The 22626-nt window shown below is 36.9% G+C and overlaps 1 protein-coding gene across 3 annotated transcripts in view; it reads right to left on the reverse strand.

Annotated features, from left to right (window-relative positions):
• otud7a (OTU deubiquitinase 7A) overlaps positions 1-20042 on the reverse strand; it is a 45483-nt gene extending 25441 nt beyond the window's left edge. The window contains exon 1 of one of the 3 annotated variants that reach the window (XM_044123782.1): positions 19911-20042. The gene's annotated coding sequence lies outside the window, so the exon portion shown is untranslated. Of the gene's footprint in view, positions 1-13394; positions 13412-13459; positions 13603-19910 lie in introns of those variants that run through there. The other 2 variants (XM_044123783.1, XM_044123784.1) reach the window with 2 other exon arrangements.
• Positions 20043-22626: the final 2584 nt, after the last annotated feature.

Consider the following 22626-nt stretch of genomic DNA (forward strand, 5'->3'; position numbering starts at 1 on the left):
AACAGAAGCCACAATTTACAAGATTTGGACTGACAAAACATTCTTACGTCTAGTGTAAGAAGCCTCTATTTCAGCGACAATATTCAGATGGTTGGATCAGAATCGGGGGGAGAAATAGCATAAAAGATTGGATCCATTCTGACTTGTAATCAATGGTCAGGCTGGTGGTTAAGAATTGTTGTGAATTTTTTTCATTGTACACTTTTAGTTCTCTCACTTCACTTCAGGCCTTCACACTGAATATCATTCCAATAGAACAACCTTTGGGATGTGGTGATAAGAGAAGTTTGCAATATGGATGTGCAGGCTAAGTAAAATTCCAGCACAATGCCAAAATGTCAGTTTGGACCATATCTTCTAAGACAAAGCACAAAGCAAAAGAGGGTTGGACCCAATACTATCAAGGCGCGACTTGTAGTCCCTGGACAAAGATTATGGATAATGGATTATGGATTAAGGATTTGATTCAAATAAGGTTCATACTCAGAGTATACTGCATTTTGTTCTATCTTTAACAAGTTAATTTGGACAAGATATGTTGAAAATACAAATCATTCTTTACTTATACATTCTGCATTTCACATCATTAATCATTATCAACAATTTTTAAAACTTCTGTTTGCTTCAAAAAATATTTCAAATCACCCATCCATCTTACACGCGTAACCCTAGTGTGGGAGTGAGGGGTGCTGGTGTTCATCTCCAGCGGTCAACAAACAAGAGGCGGGGTACACCCTGGACCTGGACAGGACCCCAAACCAACACAAAGCCAAACAGGACAAACAACTATGCACACACACACTCATACCTAAGGAGAATTCAGAGAGGCCAATTAACCCGACAGTCGTGTTTTTGGAATGTGGGTAGAAGTGGAGAACCCATGGATGCACAGGGAGAACATGCAAACTTTATGCAGAAAGAACCTGGACTGGGATTCAAACCCATGACCTTCTTGCGACAGGGCAATAGTGCGACCAATTGCGTCACTGTGAAGTCCTATTTCAAATCAACTTATTGTTAAATTAAAAGTTTACAGGATTTTTTTAAGAAGTTCAAAACTTTACTTAAAATACTTAAATATATTTTAATATTAAATATACAAAATAAATATAACAAGACGCAAACTCTATTAGGATAGCACAATTTTAAGCAGAAGTGAATGTATTTTCTTTTGGTTTTGAAATAAAATGTCCTTATTTTGTTCAGTGTTTCGGTGGAACCAACAAGATGGAATCATATAAACACCACATCAGTGCAACTGTGTCTGATTAACAGTCAACACCTCTTGAGTCAAAGGCACTAAAACGGAGTTGTGAGGGACACCTTTTTGTGATATGTAGGAAATAGAAGGAAACACAATGCTTATGCTCAGACAAATTACTTAAAAACAGGCGATGACCTTTAAAAGGTCTATAAATTAATTAATATGAGTAGTTATTGTTAAGATTCAACAGCAGGGATTTCTGCTCCTTGTACCTCCACACAAGTCATTAACTTAAGAAAGTTAATGACTTGTGAAATAAGTTAATGTATTAATTTATTTCTTAAGTTAATACATTAACTTAAGAACATATTTGTCAAAAAACTCACAAGTGAAAGTTGACAATCTGATTCGTTGGTTCCCACAAAAGTTGTTTCAACACACTATTGCAAATACAGTACATGCTGTAGCCCTTTACACCTGGTCAAAAGATATAGCTTTGTTTGTCACCTCTATTTATATTTGCGCCAGATGAGCAACCGCAGTTTCATCTTTCATCTTGTGTAGACAGTGTAGTTTCAGACCAAAAGCCACCATGTCATTGTCACTTACCGTCTCTGGTCCGTTTAAATCTTGAGTTTCTATGCTGCACGTAGAAGTGCAACACATAAAGCACACCATGTTGTTTACTTCCTGAGATCAATTGGCCCAAGGGCACTTCGATCTAGTTCCTTCAGGTATATGGGGCGACTTTAAGGTTTAGATTATCTGAATCATCCATTCATTCATTCATCCATCCAAAGCATGCAGTGCTTCACAGTCGTTAAAAAAAGACTAATCTGAGAAAACTAGAAAATAAATCAGTTTCAAATAAGGAGGAACTGAAAAGAAACAATTGTGCAGTTTACTGAAGAAGCTGTAAATATTTTAAAAAGTATATAAAAAAACCAAATGATATATTAATAATATGAAAAATAATAAATGCAAAAACATAGAAACCTCTGTCAAGGATGAACAGTCCCCCATAAATGACTTTTAAAATTGATTGATTGCTCAGTACTCTGTTGCAGAGAAAGATGGGATGAAATATTTTTCCTGAGAAATATTTTTTGGCACTTCTCATTAAATGAAAGTGACAAAGTTATTTATTCTTGAAAGTTAAAGCATATTTTTCTTCCAACTTTAGTCTTTCTCTAACATATCGCAGTAAAAATTTTACTGTGACAAAATGAGGTATGTGCGTAAAAAAAGTCATTTCAACTTTAAGTGGAGGAGTGAAGCAAACATTTAAATCTAAAATAAAGACAAATAGCTGTGCAGTTAAACAGATGACATCTTCACCAATATTGTTAATAACTATTTCATTTAAAAGCCAAACTGAATAAATGCGTCTTTAGTCTGCTTTTAAAAACACACAAAAAAACCGAACAAAAGCAACAGTTGTCACATTTCTGTGGTAGTTGGCAACCTCTGATGTACCGTAGTTTTAATTTCCTATAAATAAAGCAGATTGTCATTATGCTGAAACACACAATTTCCCATAATAGTTATAGATTGAGGCAATGTTTGATCTGTAAGCAATCATAAGGTTGTTGGGTCAACTGTACTGAGAGGTATAATTCTGAAGATGATTTAGCATTTAATTTAATAATTCAGGATGTTTTATATTAATACATTTAAAATGTACTTTACAGAACAACATAGCCATACCTGTGTAAAATTTGAAGATTCTAGAGCTCCTATAAAATCAAAATCAGTCACTTCATCAAAAATAAATAAATAAATAAATAAATAAAGCACATCTTCTGCAGTTCCAACTGACAGTAAAGAAAAACAGTAAAAAAGCTGGCTGATTAAAAAAAATTTAAACTTACTTTACTGGGAAATGACTCTGAAGGAACCTTATAAATAAATGCCTCACAGAACACTGGAAGCGACCACACTCTTCAACACAACCCTACAGTCAGAAAATTATTTATCATTCAGAACACTTTTATACATAAAAAAAAAAAAGAAATCTGCAAATGAGCTGCTGGAAATTTTTCTATGATGCACGTCTTAATATGAATGTAGCCATCTTCCAGTAACAGGATGATTTATAGCTGAGATAATTGTCTCCATAGTGAGCAGTGATCGCCCACATGTGAGGCTGGTACACAGTAGGTGGGAGGTGAAAACACGCACTGAGATTCCAAGCTTTGCACTCCATCTTTTCCATAATGGCAAAATATTAATTATTAGGGTCAACTAGGGTTTATGCCTTTTTTGTGTGGGTCTAAATAATATTTTAAAAAGTATATTTTTTTTAAGTTTATATTTATATTATTACTATTGTAAATGTTAGTGAAGGAAACATTTAGGAAGTACGTGGGCTTTGACATAAGTCACATTCTGTTCATTTACGTACACATAATATTTTTGTTTTAACCTCCACATAGGCACCTTATCAATTTTTACTTCATACTAGCTTCAGATTTGTTTCATTTTTAGGCTTTTAATATTTTTTTGAAAGCAAGCAAACAGGTGTATGGTTTGTAATACAGTACAAAGGAAAAAAAATCAAACAGAAACAGGCAATGCTCAAGGAGTCCAGACACAGGATATCCTTTTCTAATAAATATCCAGTAATGTTACAAAGGTACACAAAAAATAATAAATGAAAAACAAAACAACAAAAGCTGAATTTCTGTTAAAGCTTTTTATACATCTGCTGCTATTCGCTGCCACGACTTGCTAAGTGTGCTGGCCGTAGCTGTCAGGTAGAACAATGTGTAACTGAACATAAAACAAATACTATACCTAATACATCCAACTTTGAAAAGAAGATACAGTCCATATATAGGCAGCACTTATCTTTAAGCCGCAGGAATCCATGTACAGTAACATGAAATATTTATACAATTTTTTTTTATTTATTTTAATGACATACATATCGGGAGCATTTTGTAAATAATTTTCTGAACATTGCCTGTAACATGGCTGTTTACAGGCAAAAAAGGAAAAGTCATTGGGTCGCTAATTTGAGCTTTTATTTTAGTTGAATTAAACAGGCTCATACACATTTTCTAAGTCTCTCTTTCGTTGTCATTCTCAATGCCACTTTTATCTCAAGGCAAATTCACTGTACTTGTCATCAAGTAGTAGACTAGCCTTTCAAAACCTCTTAGTAAAAAGCCGTGTAGTGTTCAAAGTGTGAGAAAAATGTACTGGCTTCTAGTCTGGAAATTACAGTAATCCTCATGTCCAGTGGACCCCTGCAGCTCCACCAAAGTTACTTTGGGCCTCTTCTCTTCACTACTTCACTAGTTAAAGCTCTGCCAGCCCAGAATGTTGTGTGTAGGTGGATGCTCATGTCTTGGTTTGCAGCTGTGCAATGGCTTTTCCTTTTCAGAAGATGGATTAAATGGTTCTCCTTGAAATAGGATATTGTTTAATAACCTACAACAATAGGTTATAAAACGAGGAGAACTTTCAGGAAGAAATTCTCTTCAGCTTTTTCCTGGCCTTTCTGCTGTGTTCCTTGGTCTTTATGATTTTGTTTGTTCACTAATTTTCTTAGACCAACTGCATTTCTCCTTTCTAGACATGTTGGAATAGATTTTATTAATGGACGTCACATTTATACATTACACTGTATCCTGGCGTACCACAAAAATGTCCAATAAAATCCACCAAAAGTTTATGGCCGTACTATGACAAAATAAAAAAGTTCAAGTTCACTTTTGTAAAACTCAATAAATTAATAAAACTTCAGTGAGTCAGATCCTTCACTTACTAGTCAGAATTTGTGGGGTTCTTCAGGCCAAACAGGGAGTAACCACCAAGTACTTTGGCTTAGTTGAACCACTTGGCCGGCGGGCTGAACTGAAGCTTCATCACAGAGAGAGTTAAGCTGCAGCTTCAAGGGCCAAGCAGCAACAAGCTGTAAACGCTGTGTTCACTTTAAACAGCACATGATCCCCCCCCCTCTCTGGAGAGCACATGTCTGTGTATCTGTGTGAATTTTACTGTGCCCATAATATGTTAACCAATCTCAAAGTTAGCAGAGCAAGTGCTTCCACAAAGCATGGACAAAACACAGAAGACGAATAAAAGAAGGCATTCATTCCTACGCCGCACTTGTTCACATGCTCGTGCGCAGCAAAAATGTCAAGCCACCCTCTCAGTAATGGTCAGGCCGAAAAAAATAAAACAAAAAAAGCACAAGCCTTTTATTCCTACAACAATGAAAACAGCACAGATATTTCTGATATACTACTAAACTGTGAAAGCAGTGAACAGTTTCAACACCGCGTCGCAGCAAAACTGCTAATGTGCAGAGCTTGAGGAAATAAATGAACACGCTCGTGGAAAAACACAATTTTCACCCCACATCAATATTTAATAATCACCAGTCTATTAGAATGATTGAAACAAGCAACAATTTACAACCATAGGAAATTTGTGTAATGGGGTGTTATGATGTACCACAAAAAACAAGCAAAGAAAGGAAGAAATGCTTTTTCATTTTTTTTTTTTTTTACCGTTAGAGCAGGGTTAATCTAAGACTTTCAGTTTTGTCTTCAAATTAATTAGTATACCTAAAAAAGTGGGCCTTCTTCCTGTGCTCCCAAAATAGAAAGATTTTACTTATGGTGTTTGAACATATTTAACCACAAGTATATGATGTATTAGAACACCGAAGTGCATGGTTTGCACTTCTAAAAAGAAGGGCACAATATTCAGAAAATATTTATTTGCAATTATGCTGCTGAAAATAGCGATAACGACACTGATCATGCTTAACCCATGTTACCAGGATGCTTTTTTTGTTGTTGTTGATAGATGATGTCTTTATCACTCTCCATTAGCTTCATCATCTCAACCACTAAATTGAGATGGAAATTTATTACTATGAAGAGCATGAATGCCTAACACTTGAAACATAAAACCTAATTCCGATATTGTACACATCACCATTGTGAAGAAGATAACACTTCAATATCTTGTACAATCCTACTTCTAAATAATTTTATTGGAATATGTTTCAAAAGTGCATAAGATAGTCAATGCCACCAAGGACTCCATAGGTCCCAGCCTATCATGATAAACCATTTCAATTGAATTGTGTGGAGTTTAAATTAAATTCTACAAAGACATCTTCCATCTTTCTTCTTCCTGAAATTAAAAAGATGTGCTGCTTTGTGCATCCTAAGGGAAAGAAGCTGCGGGAAGCAGTGATGTCTCTTTGTATCTAAATGCTGCTGTGCACTATTCGCTCTCAAGAATAATCACAATTTTCAATACACCACAAATAAAATGAAAGGGTTTTTTGATACAGAATACAGAAATTTTGTTAAACAATTTCCAAATTTTCCTCACATACTATTACATATATCCTATACCTGTACAAATAAAATGAAAAACATTCAATATAATAGTGAGGAGAAAATATCAAAAATTAAAAACTGAAGTAACTTTGACTAAAATTATGTACACATCCTGAACTTTTTCATTCAATTTCAGGATTCAGTCTTCTCAGGTTTATTCCTATCTATGCTGAAATGTAGAATGGACAACCAATCTGTTGACAATGCCATTTATACCAACAATCTGAGCTTTTACCATCTATGGCACCTCAGCTCCATTTTCCCAACACATTCTTTATGTGAAGTCGTAATTTGCAAAGTTTACAAAATATGTGAAAGAAAATTATTACAATGTCAAAGGTATCAGCAAGGAGAGGAGTGTAAAATAAAAACTGCTGCCCTATTTGCACACCATGGAACAGAGAACCTCACCAATATTAGCATAAGATGTGGGACAACTTGCTGAAAACTTTCCAACCGCATTAAACACCCAGATCTGGCCAATATTTTCCAAAACCTTGATGAAAAAACTTTTATGAATGAAACCAAGCTTTCATTTATAAAACCAAACCAAACGTGGAATAAAAACAGTGACATGTCATGGAAAGGCACTGTGGGTAGAGTGGAAAACAGATACAATATCATTATCTGGACTTATATTTCTTCAAACGGAACTGAAGTGTTTGTCAAGTTATGCTAATTAAACTAACTCAACCAGAAAATTAAGAAGACAAGATTCCATTCTTTGTAATTACTGTGAGTCACAGCATGCATTCAAATAAAAATATAGAATAATGAACTTAGAGGAAAATTAAAGATTTGAAATTGCCTAATGAGACTTTAGAAAATAATCTGACAGAAAAAGTGTGGTCACCAGAAGAGGACAATGGGATAAGAGATGTATTCACAATCTGATATGTTTGGTTAACTATTGCAAAGGAGAGGTGGCAAATATTACAAATAGATTAATGTTATATGATTGTCAAAAATATATTTTTGTTTTTATGCTTCAAAATGATCGTTTTTCTCCCATTGTGTTAACGACTGCGTAGGGCTCTTATCCGGATATTCATAATAAGTTTGAAGAACTGTAACAAAGCACCAATCTGGTGTCCATGCCATTTATACCAACAAACGGAGCTTTGACCATCTATGGCACCTCTGAGTCAGAATCAGAATTAATTATCACAGCAATGATGCTGCGGTTACCCAAGTGACATTTACTTACAACAGGAAGATTTATCATTATCTAACATATCTGGGGAATTTCTAGCCTGTAGAATCATTTCCTTTCATTAAATCTAATAAAATGGACCTTACCAGAGGGGCCGCTTTTCATTGGCTGATGCCCATTCTACGTGGTCACGTGGGTGGCCGCCTCACAAACAGGCTTCCCGTTAGCTAAGTACAGCACAATGGCAGTTCTGATACAACTTCTATACATTGAAGCCTGTCTGCTACACAGTCTCACGTTAGCTAAACAGAGCAATATGCAATGTGTACTGTATCTGACACACACTAAAGATTTGATTTTAGCAGAAAAGGCTTTCGTGTTAGCCACGGAGCTTGGTAAGGTCCATGGCCTTGGCTGGTCATGCTGGGAGTTTGCACAAATAACTATGTCTCTATGTAGACGTTGTTTTAAGGATCAACTCTCTAACCCTGTGGCAGCTGGAATAAATCTCTTCTCTTGTGACCCCAAATACAACAAAATGGTCTTAGTTATAAAAAAGGCCAATTTTCTTGTATACGCTTGTATACTTACAAATGAATTAAAAGAAAGCATACAGAAAATGAGAAATTACTTTTTGAAAACAGCTAATAATCACTCTCCTGTCCTCAAAGGTAAATCAGCTCTTCCGCTCTGACAGAGAAGCAGTTCATCCAAACAAAGAGCCGGGTGCCAAGGCAGAAAGCTAGTTCATAACCCTTTAAAATATCAGCCTTCTCAAACATTCAATACCTTGACCCTAAATTACACTTTTAGAGAAATATACATAAACAGAAACCTACAACTTTTTTTGTTTGTACATGATGCATATTACAAAAAACAAGACTTTTAATGTGGAATCAAGAAAAGACATGGAAAGACTAAAATACCTAGTCACTCTCCCCATCTCCATCCACATTAGATGCTCAGGGCATCAATCTTATCCCCATAATAATGCACATATTACTTTTGGTCAACATCTGCATTGGCTTTTAGAACATGATGCAAGACCAATATCGCTAACAGAACTGTAGCCATGTTATCCATCAACACGTCATGTTCAGAAGAAGGACATAACTTAGTTTGTCCTGATTTCTGCTTTGATTCTTTGTTTTTATTTCAGAAATAAGAAACACCCACAGCCATGCAGCTAAGCTGCCTGGAAATAAAGTTCTTTATAATCTCCCGTCAACTCAATCAGGCAGAGCAAAGCTCTGAACTATGTCAGGTTGGTCTGATCACAGTCAGGTTATTCTATGTCAGAGCATAAAAACCCTCTCAGTTCAGGTCAGTGAGTGGTACCAAGCAGGGTCCTAAATCTCCACTCCAAATTCTTCTAAGTCAAGTATGTATTTAATGAGACCTCACAAAATCGAGCTCATTCCAACAATCTCTGATGATTTTCAGCTTTGCCTTCAATAACATGTTTTGCGAGATTGGGTTGATTTTGTTTTTCATTTTAGCCAAAATAATAAAAATAAACTTACTGAACAGAATCAGTTGGCTGCATTTGATCGTGTTCACTACACATATATTTATAATCTATTTTATTTATTATTTTTAAAACAATGAAATGTGTGTTTATTGCCAATAAGCTTTTTGCAACTAAAATCTAATTGTAGCTAGGCCTGTCACGATAACAAATTTTGCTGAGCGATTAATTGTCTCAAAAACTATTGTGATAAACGATAATATTGTTTGAAGACCTTTTTACACTTATTTAATGGAAATGACATAATAATGCATGTGATTTTCTGCCAAAGATAGACACACTTTATTTTCAAAAGAACACGTAACACTTTTGAAAATAAATGTGTTAAGTGATAAAATAAACAAAACCAAAAACAACAATAAAATGGATTCTCAGTCTCCACTAACAAAAATGTACTTGAATAAAAACGCCAAAGTGTAAATAAATACTGCATTCAACCAAAAGAGTGCAGATTATGAAGTCTGTAAACCACATTGCCCTTCAGTAATCATTAGATTTAGATAGAGAAGATAGGCACATCGACTATCTGATGCAATAGTTTACACTACACGTTAGTTCACACCTACATTTTCCACTTACGACAATCTTAGAATGTTGGTCGTTCTAAGATTGTCACTTGTGATTTCGTAACTGATCATCCTGTAGTGTGTGGTGTGTTACTGTAAATCGTTGCCACTCCGATCTAAATCAGGGGTTTTTCCCGACTGGGAGCGTTAACGTGACAGGTAGCCAGTCAGAAAGCACGGATTCTCCTCCATGCTTTCTGAGGAGAAATTACAGTGGGGAATCCCAAACAGCTGACACGGTGCAACCACAAGTCCAGCGGACATTGGAGATGACATGTGGAAACAACATTAATGTTTATAAAACAATTCGTGCAAAGAATATAGAAATGACGAGGGGAGAAGTTGGAGCGAAACTGCTACGCAGTTGATAAACCCAGTAACTTTTCAGCTGTTCTTAACGTGACATAAATAGGTTATAATGATTTTCATTCAGTTAGGACTGGCACTAGCCACATGCATTGCAGGTAGATTGTAGTAAAGCATTGATTAATGCCTGGTTTTAAAATTAGTTAACTGGACTTGTAGCCATTATTTTGTGCCCATTGTTGGACACCACACCACAGGATCGAACCCGATCGAACCGTTATACCGTGTTTATCGCGACAGGCCTAATTGCAACTATAAAATAAATATATATTTATCATATCTAGCTACTTTTCCAATATAAACTAGCTTCAGGGCACCTTATTGCCACTGTAAAACTATGTATTTAGAATCCAAATCAGTTTTGCTCACAAAGGTTGTGCACATAAACAGCTAATTTGACTTTGAATCAGCTTCACTCTCAATATCTGCAACTTGTTGATTTTGAGGTTTCTGGGCTCTTTGTGGGTTTACCAGATATATCTGAAGCTGTTTGATCTCAGAACTCCGACAGAACTCTTCTCATGAAAAAGCTTTAATGTGCTCACCTTTGAAGGATAGATTTATTTTATAAATATATAAAAAATATTTAGACAGCATAATTTTGCTGACTTTCCTATTCTTGCAAAAAGTGCAGACCATGGTTGTCCTATTCTTGACAAAAATGCCTTCATTCTAAGTGCCAGTCTAACAACAAATGAAACTCTTTAGTTTTCTCATCAGAGTAGTTAGCACTCTTACCTCTCTGCAGTCTGGGTTGGGGCTCTCCATGTCACTGAATGGGTGTCTCCTAATTAAACTAAATTAATTAGAAAGTGTGTGTTGTTCGATTCAATTTAATTCAGTTGTCACAAAACCTCTGTTGTTTGATATAGCGTCGGAGATTTAAAAAAAAAGGAAAAATAGTCAAGAAACGGTACTTGCAGATTGCATAAAGCTCCAGAACGAGTGAAGACAGACACGTCAGACTGTCGAGAAAGCAGTGAATCTGAAGCATAAAATCAAGATGGCTTTTCAGTAGTTATGTTCTTAGGGATAAATTATAAAAACACACCCAACCCACTGCAATGTGAGATATTAAGGGAATCTGAGTAAATACAACTTAAGACCACTTCCTGTTTTGACTGATATGACATTTATGACTCAGTTCAAGAATTATAATAGTCAATTTTGCTAGAAAGACCCAAGTCCCAAAAATGTAATATCTTTTATGAGAAATTTACATTGTGATGATTAGCTGCCGCAACAAAAAGTAAAAGTATTTTATGCCATATTAAGACATACCAGTGGAATTTTGGAAAACAATTAAAGGTCTTTATAATAAATGCTTCAAAATTGAATTTACAATAAATAAAGTTGTCATTTACCTGCTCATTTCCATTTGGACAGATGGTTCAGTTTGAGGTACCCTATGACTGTTGGATAACAGCATTTATTAGTATACTGCTATGATCAACATATTCAAAATATATATATTCATTAGGCATTAGGGCAACAGTTTATCATTGAACCTGGCATTCTGGTTGGTGAGGTCTCCTCTTCCTCCACTCTGTGGTCTTTCAGTTAGTAAATTAAGTAAGTGCCTTACAGATTCAACAATAGCATCCTGACTACTCTGTAGTCACAAAATATATGAAAGACAAAGTAGCAGTTGAAAAAGGATTAGTTAAAAAGAAATTTACACTTTAGGAGAATGATCACTTTTACTTGGGAAAACTCTGTGCTGTAGGGTTGCCACCTTTCAGAAATTAAAATAAGGACGCATGCTACAGCCCATGTCACCCTTCTTTCATATGGTGGGATGGCCGGCGTAGTGATAGAAAGTATTAGGTAAAAAGTCTACTCAAGTACTGAGTAACTGATTATAACACCTGATATAATGTTAAAAATTTCTCAGACAGCAAGAAATAAAGTTATGTGCAAATATGTATGTGAATGCTGGTTCCAGAACAAATTTACCATGGGGGCCAGTAGTCAATGGCCCCCGTGGTAACCTGTAGTCCAGAACTACAGGTTGCAGACCCCTGATCTAGCAGACGGAAAGTGTCATTCTATTTCACTAGATAAGCTAAAACTACAGCACCATAAATTTTAAAGAATAAAGAGACAGTATAATTTCTTCAGTTTCCCTCTTAATTTTTTTAAAAATTGCTAGCATTCATCCTCACTGACACTGTTCAGCCTTGGATGTGTGTCTTCCTTCTCACGTCTGTATCTTTGCTAGGACATGGTACAGTATCGGTTGAGGACGTTTTAAAAAGACGCAGGTTGAGAGCGGCTCACCACGACTGCTAAGCCCCTTTTGCACCGCTGGTACCGGGCCCAGGGGTGCAAAAGGGGCTTAGTGTCCGTCTCTAGGCAACCGTGACATCATCATTGGTCCGACGCGTTCTGGGGTCCTTACTAGCTCCCGACACAATTTAGCTGACCTTAACATGTCTTGTGTTTTATTTTCGTAATTATTGTTACACTAAATGTATATATCCGTGTGATAGGCGTTACTGTCGGACATACATAAATACCGAACAAATCGCGTCTCGTATACGGGGCGATTCCGTATTTTACGAAAAGGATGGCAATCCTACTGTGCTCTTCTCCCATTAAAATTGTAGAAACTATATCAAACACAAATAAATCTACAATTTGGTAGGTAACTGGTATTTTGAATGATGTTGTAATGACAATAAATTTCTTAATTAATTCATAAATGAAGTCACCTAAACAATACAGTAGCTGATCAGAATGGGGTTGTGGTTATAATTAACGTCGGAAACGTTCACAGCCCCTTTGAAGCATACAGGGCAGCCATATTAGCTTACTACATTAGTGGTAGCATCTCCTGAAAAATTTTGACTTTACTAAGACTGCCTATCTCAGTCTCACCTAAGACAACATACAAACAACCCAGAAAGTCACCACCCATCAGTTCTCTTTAAAGATTCTAGACTTGGCGCAAATGGTATTTCTTTTTGAAATAAAACGGGGGAAATTGGGTGGGGGGCTAGGAGGTAGCTAGAAGTAATATACCGGCACTACATGGTGTAAGATTAACAACGGCCCAAACCCGTGTTTTAAATCAGGCTTTAAGATAATGTATGTAATCCACTTTCAATTTGCACTGCCAATGTAGTAGCTTTAGCAAGTGTTAAGTCCAGTTCACATAATAATCTGTCTCTTATGCCAGTATTGGCAACATGCTCGATCAGTTAATCACCTAGCATTTGTTCATCCATGTTCCCAAAATCACATGTAGCAGCCAACTGCCGCGAATTGGTTTACCGTCTCATCCGGTCTCTGTTCGTTGTCGAAACTTCAGCAATGACGTTCACCTTCGGCACAAAATGTTCTTTTACGGCAACAATAGCAGCAGCAAACATGTCTCCGGTATTCAGCAGTGTGGAAAAACCCTTGGCCCTCTGTACCCAGGGCATGAAGTAGAACCGCGCGCTTTCTGGCATCAGGCCAGCCATCCCCCCATGCAGCTATCACCACCACGTAATTGTCGAACATTTTTAGTAATACCGTTGGCTAGCGATACAGTTTCCAACGGCTCCCCTGGGCATGCCATGAATGGAGCAGGTAAAGGCACAGAAATAGACATCCTTTTTGCCAATGTTGTGGTGTTGCTATATTAAAATAGTGAAAAATAAGCAGCATCAGACGTAATTCAGCTTCAGTTATCTCTTTACTCTCTTGCGTTCTCCTCTTCTTCTGCATATACAGCATATTTTGTCACATGCATATTCAGAGCTCCCCCTCTCGTTCTTTCAATGCAATAGCAGAACATAACAATATTAATAACAGAAACTAAATTTGTACTTTTACAGATCATAATGTAATCCTAAGGACACACAATTGTCTTCACTTAATTGTGCCTATCAAAACATCTGTAAACTTAATTTCTTCATTCCATTTTAAGGACACATTAGTCCTCATCTGATTGTTGTAGTCTGAGTAATTGTTCCTCATTTTAACCTCCCCAGCTAATTTTGAGCATGTTTTATAGCAGACTTTCTGCTGCAGATGCGTTCTCACAGCTGCGTCCTGATCGAGCACAAAGCGAGGATGTGACGCAAAAAGCGTGCCATTAAAATTGCAGCGTTTTGTTTATAGTTCTCTGGGATCGGACAACAGGGCCCGTTATAATGGTAGCATCAGCAAAAAAATACATTGAGGCAGCAACTTGCGGCAGCACGCTCACGTTCGTCATAAATTCATATTTTTATCTTTATTTATTAATAACTACTTTTACACTTTAACGTAGTCCACTTCGTAAATGACTTTATGAGAGGCTTATTTTAAAGATTTAACATGCTTTATAAGGAAAAGATAAGGACATAACTATGCATTATTTTTTTTACTTTCAGTACAAAATGAAAGATGTAATGAGAAGTCTAAAATACGCAAACTAACTTGCCAAACCACAATGTCTCAACAGCTATAAATGTGATAGAATGACAACACCCTGAAAAACCAATCCAGTGTGTGTGTGGGGGGGGGAGTTGGTGGGTGGGGGTTCACAGAGGAAGGAGTGTGACCTATTTTTCCTGAGTGAATGAAAATGACCAATCTTGTGAATCTGAATTGAGTCACCAGGGGTATCCGGTGCAACAGTGTTCTGTATGATTTATAAACGGCTCCCTTGCTGATTGGAAGGCAGTGCAGGGGACGGCTGTGCCCTGTAGGCTTTGGGATGGGGATGTTACAGTGGCAGACGTCTCCAGGAGGCACCATTTTATAATGGTCTATTTAAATTGTCAATGAAAAGTTCAATTTAAGCGATACAAGTGTTTTCTTTTAATGTAATTAGCCAAATTGCACAATCTGTGATTGAAGTACTGTTATGTATAATAACAGACAGTTTTGGTTCAAGAATTTGAATTGAAGATATCTTGTTTAAAGCTAAAGCACTAGTCTTTAAACTAACCTTTAGCCTAACTTTGGTCATTACCAAGATTAGGAACTTCAGGGAAAGTGGTAGATATAATGTTTGGTGGGAAAAGATAAGGTAGTTAGCAAAGTCTAGCCAAATGAAAAATAATAACACGATTTTATCTTTTTCCCTAATATTGTGGAGCCTTATTGGTTACTAAACAAATTAATTAACAAACTTTGTAAGTTTTCAGATTTGGAACTGGAACACCATTAGATAGGGAATGATGTCATTACCAGATCCAAGTCTGGATGTAGATCGACTCATTTAAATTAAAAACTATTAAGCATTGTTCTGTAAAACATTATCTGTGTGCTTGCAAATACATTACAGACATACTTATAGGTTCTGTTGTCTGCACCATTATGTCATATCCAACTTTGACATATTAAAATCTATGTACTTGGTTAGTTAAACGTAGTTCTTAATAGTATACAACACTGTTCTGCTATCAAGTCATATCTGAGCAAAGCAGCAACTCTAAGATGGCTACCACAGTCTCATCACCTTTCCCCATTATGATTATCTAGCAGGACCCCTTCTGTGAGCTTCCACAAACTCTGGCTGACTTCTTTCCCCCTTAGTCACAACACTTACCATTCGCTTCTTCACCTGCAGATATGTCTGAAGAACAGCTCCCACTTCAAAGCTGTGCACTGATTGAACCATGATTACAATAGGCACTTGACTCATTCATGTCCTCTAGGAACTAAACTTTCAAGGAGTCAGGCATGAAGACATGGGGTTCTTTTTAAAAGGAAACAGTGGATGGAGTGTTATTTGCAGGTTCTTTTAAAGTTATTTAGTTTCATTATATACATTTATAAAAGGGAACTGCTTATTTCCCAATTTCAACTCTACGTGTCAGACCCCATGTTTATGGGGATGACACAGAGTTGTTCAAGTTCTGTTACGATCAAGCGTTAATTCGTACCCACCAGGTAATGTTCAGCTGTTTCAACAAGTTGAATTAATTTTCTATAATCTACCTCTAGTAGTAAAAAAAATAATTAGACATTAATAAACAATATCAGCTGGACTTTTCTTGGTGAGGTTAGGGCGCCTAATTTGTCATATTTTCTAAGAATTATTTTCAGATGAAATAGTGTACAAGGCAAAGTTTTAGATTATGTCGTACAGTTTCAGTGGAAATAAAATGTCTACATGTATGTTATGATACCAGATTTCTGCAAATTAAAATAAAGTACACCAATAGAAATAATTTAGGAAACTTTTATTTTACCATTAATGCAGCCTAAAAATCTCATGGCCTATGTCCTTTAAAAAAATAATAATAATAATAATTGTTTATATTTGTTATATTTTAAAATAACTGATTGAAAAAAGAAGATGAACAGAGAAGTTGAGAAGTTGAGAACACCCTATTTTTAAAAAGAAAAAAAAAGAAGTGGCTGGGCTCAGTATAACCCAACTCATTCAAACTCTAATTCACATATGTCAGAGTCAAGGCCCGCGGGCCACATCCGGCCCGCGAGAAGATTTTTTACGGCCCCTGGGATGATCTTGATTTATTATTAGAACCGGCCCGCAGACCGCAGCAAGCCGGCACCCCGTCTGAAAAAAAATATCTTCCTTATTTGAACTGTAAGTAGTTCTTTAAATGTTCTGTGAGATGATGTACTTACCCATGTATCCATAACAACAGGTACTTTCAATATCCACCAAGTTATTGCCGAAATATACCGTCTATTAAACGAGTGCTCCCCGGATTAATTACACTCTCTGCAGCTGCAGCTGCGAAGTTACCGTATTAACCCGATACTTGCTGGAAAGTGCAACGTCTCCCCTTTCAGAAACCGTTGGAATTTTTCCACTTAGCGCTACGTGTGGCGGAATTACGGTACTGCAAATTTAGATGTGTCGCCGGCGACACGTCCGGTCTACAAGGGTTATTAGCACAGCAGTCGTCAGCATAACTGTAAAATTAACTTTCAGATATCCATCAAAAATGGCAAAAAGAAAGGTGGACACTGAGAACCGGGGGTTTCAAACAAGGTTTAGAGTTTATATTTAGAGGTTTTACTCAGTTCAAGTTTAAAAGTTAAAGTTTAATATTTGTTTTCACTGCATATTACTTCTCCTTGATGAAAGTGTTGTTTTTGATTAATAGATTTTTGCACTTTATTTTATTGTATTTCAATCCAATTATATTTTAAAAATATTTCAGTTGTGTCTGTTGAAAATTAAAGATTACTGACAGAGCCATAAGAAAATATTGCTTTATTTATCTGATCATATTGGAATATATTTGTTAGGTTTTCAGTAGGTTCAATTAGGTTCACTAGACTATATGCGTCATTTAAAAAAATTTCAATGAACATTTGATCAGTCCGGCCCTCGGCTTGTAGCTAAATTTTTTATTTGGCCCTCCGTCCATTTGACTTTGACACCCCTGCTCTAATTAAATAGGAGTCAGTACGCACTTTCCATAATTTAATGCCATCTGGTTAACACCAAATAAAGCTCATCTGTTGCAACTGGTGCCCTACGATGGACTGGCGACCTGTCCAGGGTGTACCCTCCCTCTCTCCCGAAATGTCTCGCTGGAGATAGGCGCCAGCTCTTCTCACGACCCCACTAGGGACGAGGGTGTAAGAAAATGGAAGGATGAATGTTGCAACAGGCGTCTCCTGTCTCTACTTAGTAGTACAACCATGGTCCTGAGAAAGCTTCCAAATTATCAGAGGGATCTCATTGTCAAAAGGTAAGAAAAAAAGAGTACCAAAAGATTTCCAAGTGAAGAAAATATACTTGCTTGTTTGACAGTTTTTATCTTGACTATTTCTACTATTCTTAATAGAATGTCAATTTATTTTATGCCTTTGTTTTGCTTGGTCAGCCCTTTGATTGTCACTTGAAAAGTGATATGATTAAAGCTCAATTGGACAGTGCTATTAACAGCAATGGGACGTTAACCTAAACATGATGAAAATGAGAATAAAACGGCTCAGGGAACCTAGGAAAAGGCTTAGGGCAATACTAAAAGAGCTGGAGAAATTACTGACAGCTACTGGCTCTGTAGTACATGTGACAAATTTTTTTTACATTTTTACTAAAGTCTGGGCTACAGGGTCTTTGTAGGGTCTTTGAAGGTCTCCTAAGAGTATGTTAAAAGGTCAAGTCCTATTACATCAAGGCTGTTCCAAACTTTTAGGACACAATTCAAAAAGGTATCTTTGATGAAAAAACAACACTGCATAGTACCAAAGAATAATACACCCACAGTGAAGCAAGCGCGTGGTAGCATCATACTTTGAGGCTGTTCTTTTTCCTCTGGAATTGAGTCAAGCAGGAGGAAATTATGAATAGTTCCAAATACGAGTAAATGCGCAGGCCTGTTTTAAAAAGCTGAAAGACAAAGAGGAACTTTATCTTTCAGTCGGGAGAAACAAACTGACAACACTTTGATTGGAAGTAATTAATTCAATTGATGCACAGGCGGACTGAACCAGAGCAAATAGTGAATAATGAGACCAAGGGGAAAAATAACTTATTGGCAGTTCAAACTTCAAGTGTCATGCTAATAACAGTCAATTCTTTTGAAATTATCTGATGGAGGTATCTCTTCGCTTGGGTATTTGATGTACGTGGTGGACACAGATGTTACAAGGGCCTGTCATTTTGGATCAGTCCAGGAACGATTTGATAAAGCAGCACTGCCTCAGAGACATGAAAGCCTGACCAGGTTCAACAACAACAACAACAACGATAGTCGTTTCTGGCTCTGCTGAATGCCAGAGACTGAAAACAGAATTCACTGTGGCAACTGATCAGGTGCCAGGCGCCCTGTCCCTAGTGCCCTGCTGCACCCAAAGCCTCCACAGAGCTGACGTTGGCCTGGCTCGGCCCGGCAGCCGCAGGGCCTGCTTTAGTAGCTCTACCTACCAACTATCTGAGCTACCTGCTGTCAGCTGCCTGTCTTACGAATCAGACTGAAGCAATCAGACATGACGGGAAGGAGTTGTAGAGTTGAGATGACCTGATGTTAAAAAAATAAAAATAAAAAATCGTCATCATCCTTTAATTGAGGTAGGAGAAATGTGAAGCAGCTCAGTGTTATTATGTAGGTCTTTGTCAGGGAACATGAGTAGGGTTTAAAAATACCACAGCAGTGAATCATTGGCCTCACTATCTTCACAGGCAGGCATCTGTAGATATTGTGAACAAGACCTACAGTAATGTAAAAGCAGACAGAGGTGTTCTTCCTGTATTTCATAATGTGCATCTTAAAGTGGGACTTGATGCTTTTCTTCACCATCAACACAGTAGAGCCATCTGGCTTAAATAAACACTGATTTTTAATAACCAATATCTCCAAATATCAAATATGATCACAATAATATCTCTATGGGTCCACACCTTAAAATTAGAAATTTTAATGACCTGCTACCATCACACAATCCACCCATCAGTCTCATAATTAGGCTATAATACATCGCTACTATATGGTTCTACATGACAAAGGTATGTGACTAAGCATGCAGATGCATGTTTGTACGGCGTTTTACTCCCATCAGCCCGGCTGAAGTCTCATCCCAAAGAGCCGATGAGGTTTTTAGGCCCCTCAATGTGTCTGCCTTCGAGCTAAAATAAAGCCAAGCGCACGGAACCTGAACTTGATTTCATCGAAGCACGTACTCGCATAAAGACAGGTGCACCTGTCTGCAGTGTGCAGCCTTTTGTTTTTAACAGCAAATGAGCCACGGATCGTCCAGTCGTGCGCCTAACGTGAGGATTTTGTGATAGAACAAATGAAATCGGCTCAAGCCGTCTTACCGTTGCGTTTTCAGTCATTGCTCCCCATCATTACGTTTTCGGCCCAGACCACTGACGAGCCGTTTATTCCAATCAGGCTGTCTCACTCACTTTCTCCCTCCCTCCCTGCCTGTCTGCCTCCCTGCCTCTCTCTCTCTCTCTTGCTCATCCCCATGTCATGTTTCTCCGCTGCAGCAGAACCAAGCCGCGCCTCCTCCGCAAGCGCCGTGACGTCCGCGAGTGACCCCGGCGGCACCTCCAAGGGGGCTCCGCAAGGTGTCGCTGTCTTTGAACAAAAATATATAAACAAGTCAGTGCATTGAAGTTTTTTTTGTTTTGTTTTGTTTTGTCTTAAATTTTTTAATGTAAAAAGAATAATAATAATCAAGTACAAGAATTAATATTAACAGTATAAAGAAAACCACAAAATAATTACAGATGGCCACACATTTCATTCATGCATCATATCTAAAAAGTCCATATTTTAAATAAAAAATAGTGTTTAGTATAATAAAAAATGTATCTTGTTCCTGTCATAGTTTTACAGACTCATGTTTATCTTTGTCTCGGTTCTTTAGACCCACAATTTTTTATTGTGACAGCAAAGCACTGTTCTCAGCAGTAAGCAAAAAGGCTTCAATGACTGACGAGATTTAAGCTTGTGAAAAAAATCTATTTCTACAAGTACAGGGAACAAACCCAGACTCTCATGTTGTAGACATTTCCGTTTGATCCTGTTTTATTTTGTTTTCAATTTCTGTCTTAGTGGCGAAGCTTCATCAACAATTCCAGCTCCTTTGTCTTTGTTACTAATTGTGTAAAAAATCTGTAACTTCAACTTTGACTGAAATTTGCAGCAAACCATATGGACTATCAAAAGGTCGGCATCATAATGTTGTGTAATGAAGAAACAGTCCTTACTTCAGTTACTTCAATTCAAAGTTTCAACAGATAGTTGAAACTTTGTCACAAGAGGGTGTTTCAACAGGACAATAAACACAAAAACACATCGAAACAGGTTTGGAAGAGGACAAAGTTGGTTATTAGTTTTCTTTAAAAACAACTTTTCCTGTTTTTAATTTTTTTTCTCATATACTCAAATGACTCATCTCATCAAAGAAAATAAAACAAAATATATTTCTTATTGTTGAATCAGGAAATCTGATCTCAGCTGATGAGGTACATGAGTTTTGCAGTACCTTTAATGTTATTCTGGTTTATTTTGAGACTCCTGGTTGAGTTATTGGTAATTTTGGTAGGGTGGCCACCCAGGGGAAGGTTTATTCCCAATATAATCACATTTGTGGACAGTGGGCATCACTGTGCTTTACCCCCAAAGCCTTAGAAATGACTCTATAACTCTTTTCAGAATGACACACATTATATAGATTAATTACACATGGTTTGAGATTTACAAGCTTTTATTTTAGTTAATTTTGACAATTTTCATTTTATAGCTAATGAGAACACATTTCTTAAAAGATTAGAAAATGATAATAGACCAAATAGCCCTGCGACAGACTGGCGACCTGTCCAGGGTGTACCCCGCCTCTCGCCCGGGACGCAGCTGGAGATGGGCACCAGCACCCCTCCCGACCCCATTAGGGACGAAGGGTGTTCAGAAAATGGATGGATGGATGGATAATAGACCAAATAAATAAAGGAATGTGGGCTGGATGAAAGTATTCTGACTAACTGATTAAATGTTATTTTAAAAACGTACTTGTAGTCTGATTAAAATGCCTCATCATTCAGTTTGTTGAATCTGTAAACTCTTCACTTAACTTAGCTATTCAAAAACACCTTCAGGTTATTTCAGATTAAACTAAATTATTTTTGGACTCTACCGCTTCCTCTTGAGATAGCCCAAATGAGTATGAAGAAGGTATGACAAACAGTTTGTAAAAGGTGAATTCTCTTAATCTGTTGTGTGCCTATAAGTAAGAATCTCAACAGAATGTAACCTTGTCCATTTCCATTAAGAATATTTCACATCACTCTGAGTCTTTGACTTTTGCATACAAAAAGAAAGATATACTTATCATTTATTTTGGAACACTCTTCCTCTGTGAGAAAGTAAACAAATGCTCTTCAGAAAAATGGTGGAATCATTTTTTCTAGTGGCTAACAGATATAGATGTAGGAAAAGGTTTAAACCATGCGTACTTCGAGAGATGAGTCAGTGAATCAGTGTGAGAGACACCAGCTAACAACTGCGTCTACAACAAGTCTGATCCATTTATTTAAAACTTGGTTCTGATGTTTCTTGTTCACTCGAATGTTTTGAATCTTTCAGCAAGATAGATTTTCTGAGATGCCAACATTTCTAAATTTCAAGAGTGGAACAGCATTCCAGCATTAAAGTAAACCACCCGGGCAGGCAGCACCAGTGTGAGTCTCTGTTGATGATATTTTTTCTTCAAACAAGGACAAGCAATCTAGAGCAGAAGCCTGAGCTGGTTTTGAGAAAGTAAACAACATTTGACCCAAAATGGAGGTATTCCCATGACCTGTCATTTAATAATGTTTTCTGGTTAACCTCCACACCTTCCTATATTGAGACCCCTTTCATGAATTCTTCCAAACTTTCCCTAAGATCAATAAGATGAGAGTTAAACTTGCGCATGCAGTTGACTTTATTTTTATTTTCTTGCATAAATTAAGTTCTTGCTTATTTTACTGTTCCAGAAAGAAATTGTGAGAAAAGAGATTAAATCTTTAACCGGAACATTTATTT

Source organism: Gambusia affinis, linkage group LG08 (genome assembly GCF_019740435.1).
Source record: "Gambusia affinis linkage group LG08, SWU_Gaff_1.0, whole genome shotgun sequence".
Classification (NCBI taxonomy): Eukaryota; Metazoa; Chordata; class Actinopteri; order Cyprinodontiformes; family Poeciliidae; genus Gambusia; species Gambusia affinis.